The sequence below is a fragment of the Notothenia coriiceps genome, unplaced genomic scaffold (genome assembly GCF_000735185.1).
Source record: "Notothenia coriiceps isolate Sejong01 unplaced genomic scaffold, NC01 NC01_scaffold00005469, whole genome shotgun sequence".
Taxonomy (NCBI): domain Eukaryota; kingdom Metazoa; phylum Chordata; class Actinopteri; order Perciformes; family Nototheniidae; genus Notothenia; species Notothenia coriiceps.
In genome coordinates this window covers 13089-18280 of record NW_011338170.1, presented here as the reverse complement: position 1 = coordinate 18280, position 5192 = coordinate 13089, and positions in this window count along the sequence as shown.

The following is a 5192-nucleotide window of genomic DNA, read 5'->3' as shown; positions in this document are numbered from 1 at the left end:
TAATTCTTCTGTATGTTCATAATATATGCTATATATATTATATAAATATATATATATATATATATATATATTATATTCATATTTTATACTTGTGGTACTTCAGGACGTTGAAATAGTTTCGGGAAGTCTGTCCGTACCTACACAGGTACAAGGTTGTAGTGGTCTGGTGGCTTCCAGCGACTCGGAAGTCCCGGCCTTTTTCGTCTTCGCACACTCGGCCTGTGTCGAGGGGGACAAGACGCCCCCAGTAGGCAGACCCCACAAAAAAAATCTAATCATCGTACGTAGGACTCACTCTGTTTCCTCTCCAAACCTGTTCTCTCTTTTTTTTGTGTGTGTGCGTGCGTGGGTGTGTTGTGTGCGTGCGTGCGGTGCGTGCGTGCGTGTGGTGTGTGTGTGGTGTGTGTGTGGTGTGTGTGTGTGTGTGTGTGTCCTCTGTGGTGTGACGCTTTTATTGGGGTTAAACTCCGGTTTGCCGTTTTTTTCGTTTTTTTCAGGGTTTTGACTTTCTTACTCCTCTCCTCCTCCTCCTCTCCTCCTTCTCCTCTTCCTCCTCCTCCTCCTTCTCCTTCTTCTTGCTCTGCAAGAGGGGAACGTTGTGTGTCAAGGTGTTTTATTTTATTCCTTGTAGGGTTGTACATCGGATATGTAGGTCCGGAAAGGAGACGAGAAGTCTTTTTTCATTTATTATTACTTCGTCCCCCAAACTTTGCAGAGAGAGATTATAAAGGAGAGAAAAGAAAGCCGTGGACAAACGAAATGTACGGCAAACAAGAGATTGAAGTCTTTACATATGCGATATTTGAAATAACGGCAGATAAAAGAGAAATTCGGTGGCGAGGCGTAACCTAGGGAAAGAGAGGAACCAAAACGCGAAGAGGCAAAGGACGAGTCATGCTGTACCAGCCAGCACACGACGAGAACGTCAGAGGCGCGCTGGCGAGAGGCAGACTTAGGGGTAGTGGAGGGAGTAAAAAAATTGGCATCGAGCTTGAGGAGCACGACACGTTGTAGGACGGAGAGCGACAGCAAGGTAAACTATTTATCCTTCAACGTTTGTTGCTGCACCTTAGCTTCTTACTTCTCTCTCACTAATAGGCGCGGTTTCTCGTAATCGGAACACTGCAAAAAAAAGTTTCACTTCAGTTTATTTTGTTTACTTTGGAACCTGCCGAAGAAGACTGGACCTCCTCAGGTGAACACCAATGTTAAATGTCCTTCTTTACACTACGTCCTTCGAAGTACAAAGGACTCTTCCGGGGTGGCCCCGCCTGGGCGACGTGTTCTTTAGTTTGACGAGACTCTAGACCGAGACTTGGTGAGGACGACCTAACACTTCGGAGGCCTTTCTCTGCGTCGCTACCTGACACCTCCCCCTTAACAGTTTCACTTCTCGGTTGTCCCCTGTTGGAGTAGTCTTTGTCTATTGTGCTCCGACAGACGACGGTCCAACTTAAGAATTAACTTTTAAATCGTCCCTTTATGCATAAAAGGATCAATAATAAACATAAATAAACATAAAAAGAAGAAATAAAGAAAGTAAACTAAGTTAATCCGTACAATCCATACAAGTCTAAACTATACAATACAGAAAAAACGAAAAATTACAACAATAACATAACTCGTTCACTGGTAGTAAATTTCATATAGGTAAATTTATTAATATCATTCATGGTTTCACAAAAATGTGTACGTGAGTAATAAAAGAAAAGATTAATAAGATAAAATACAATTATAAACATTATAAACCAATTTACAGACTAAAATAAGTTCCCGTAACACTTTAATGTTGTATAACATATAAAATAATTAGTAAAAATTCAGTCATATACTTTGTTTGAATGTTAATTTGTAATATATTACAAATAATAATAAATAAAATAATATATATATAATATATATAATTTCGACTTAGGTAAAACGAAGAAAAATAAAGTAAACACCTTCTATCAAAGGAAAAACTGACAACAACAGAGAAATAGATTTACTGTTTAACAGACGTTGTAAATTTTTAATATTATTAACTTTGGTTGAAACAATGGAGTGTGTACCATAGGCTACTGTTCTGTAATGTATAGGCGAATTATATTTTCTAGTAGGCTATGACTACATTTCTGCTCTATATTGTATTCTTATACATATTATTACTGTTCATACTTTTAGCATTTCATATCTGTCATATTCATATATTTACATCACTGACTACATTTACATGACATTGCACGTTACTGCTTCTCTTGCAGTTGGTTAGACGTGTCCCAGGACTCTGCCAATGACATTAAAGTTGAATCTAATCTATTTTTATATTTTTTTCTTTATTTATATTCTAAATGTTGCGCTATCTTCCCTGTTTCCACTGGTGTGATGCTGTATGCACGTTGTTATTTCCGCAGGGGTGAAACTGAGGATCTGAACTGCATTTTCTTTGGATGACTGTAAAAGCCGCTTTTACAGTCCGTTTACAGCCTGTAATTTAGCAATCTGCACAAACGAGACACACACACGCACACACACTTAAAAAGCAACCATCATCTGAGTAACAAAACGTGTTTATTTGGGATGAAGATGACTTTACAGCGGGGATATACGCAGTTTCTTTTTCCGCGTCATCACATGAACTCTGATTTCTTTCTTGGTATCTTTAAATGCAGCGATCCACAACAGATTTTCAGAATCTCCTAAAACCAAACACAAGCAAAGACAACATCATAAGTAAGTCACAATAAATGATGAACCATGTTATTTAGTGTGTTTGTGATTTCCTTATACCTTTGGTATTTTTGCCTAAATGTATATGAATATTTCCTAGGCTATATGTTTCTGCATAATGAGCCAACGGCAAAAAAAACATTAAAGTAGGCTATATATTGTACGTTTTTAATACACATGTCAATGTCAAATAGAATGTAAGGCAATATTGTACAACAATAGTTTCTTACAGTATCAGTTTTAGAATCATTATTATTAATACTACTACTTTTAATATAATTTAATTTTTTGGTTTATCTTTTGTGCTGTAATGTTGTTGTGCAGGCTTTTTTGAGAAACAAATTCAAGAAAGTAAGTTTATTACAGAATTAAAATGATTTTAATTTCAATTTAATCTTTTCGAATTTCGATTTTAATTAAACATTTCCGGTATGTAAAGTTAAGATACATTTAAGACCTATCTTTATAGCCTATAGTTAACCCAGTATTGCTACTGTGCTAAAATGATGCATACTGTACAATTTTTAACACAATGATTTGTAGTGTTGAAACTCATTAACTACTTTATTAAAAATGTATTTTCCTTCAATATTTCCCCTCACATTTACATGTGACAGATCCGTCTTAATTCCTCTAATTTCAAACCAACCCTCACATCTGGCCTCCAATTACATCCGCAGTTATTTTAAAGCAGCTTTAGCTTTATGTGTGGGCTTAATAGAACCATAAAGCCGAATTACAGGCCAATCCCCCCCCCCCTCACACCCGTGGCCTACCGCACTCCGCCGCTTGATGGCGCTCGTGCTCCACGGATAAGACCAGACATCTGAGGCTTTGCTTGCCCTCGTAGAAGACTCTCACATTAAAGGGGGTGAAACTTGCCGTCTACTCGTCTTCTTAATGTGTTTTAAAGGGGGTGTTTCTAAGAAGAAGTGAGGGGATCAGGCCACTTTTTTAATTTGCTTTCTGATATTTGAAGCAGGTCATTTTCACATGGAATTAACAGGAAGGGTTGAGGCTTTGGGAAATCACAGGCCTGCAGGATATGCTACCAGGAAATTGTTTTTCCTGGTGCAAAATTAACACCGAGGACGTTCACACCTTAGCCATTCTCTCTGTGATGTGTTCAGGTACGGGGAAGGAGTGTGCATGCTTGTGGTGAAACATGTTTCCTCGGGTAACATGTTGAAATGAGTATCTTCACACATACAAAGAGGTTCTATGTCCAATGCTGCAGCGGACAAATCCATTCTCTCCACTGTGCAAATGGCTTAATTAGTGCGTATCTAACGTGACGCATAAAGGCGAGGGGTGAAATCTAGTTTTTGATGGTTTCTTACATCAAATGCGGTGAGTGTGGAATTATTTACGGCCGCTTTGATGTTCATTAAGGCCGCTTCTTGTTCTGTGTGTATTCAGTGTAGCTTCAAGGCGCGTGAAAAGTGGTAAGAAAATGTGACTTAAAAAAAATAGATTACATCTCCCCATGCAGACAGCAGAGCTCATATGCAAACACTTTATTGGAAGGTGTGGGGGAGTTTAAATAAGATCATATTATTGTCTTTAAATTGGAAACATACTGCAGCAATTACCTCTTGAAAGTCGGGCGTACAATCAGCTGATTTAACACAACACAGTGTAATAAGGGCAACATTTGGACCTCTTGTGGCAGTGTTATATGATCTAAATAAGCACAATATTAGGTAATATTTGGCTGATATGAGCCTCAAAAATTCATGTTGGAAATAAATTGATTGATCCAGAACAGAATTATCAAAAGAGGAAATCTGATTTAAGTCACTCTTAACCGCCATCACTAATTCCTCAAATTCGGGAACTCCCATGCCTGCTCTAATAAAGACTTCATCACAATCAAAAATAACTTTTTATTTCAAAGCGATGGTTGTTCTACAGGACACATAGAACCTTTACATAAGGTAGACAAGCATTCTACCTCAGCTTACACTGCAGCAGGAAGGATCACAGTCATATGGAAAACAAGACAAAAATTACAATGAAATACCGGGCAGGGATGAGGCGTTTACGGCCTCCGGTCGCGCAAAGGGCGCGTCGTAAAAACCTCCTTTTTGTTTCTCCGCCGTAAACAAGCAAACACTGGCCGCCCGCTTTACGGGGCTTAGAGTTTGTTAAAGCGTTTACAGCCAATTCCTCCTAGCCTATTAGCCTCCACGGCCCTCCTTACATGTTTATGGAGATCATATTTATAAAAGTATACGATGATCAGAACGCGTCCAAGAGCTCGTCTATATCCAGCATTAGGATTAGAATAAGCGGACAAGAAAAGGCTCTGACAACTAATTTTAAAATATCAATTACATTTATAGGCTGGTACTTGTTAAAACCAATACCAATTAGGAAGCCCCCCCCTCCTCACCACTACCACCATCTCTATCCTCAGTGTTCACCCCTCTCGCATAGGCTCCCTGACATTTTCGGGCCTCATTCACTTCAACAATTAACCC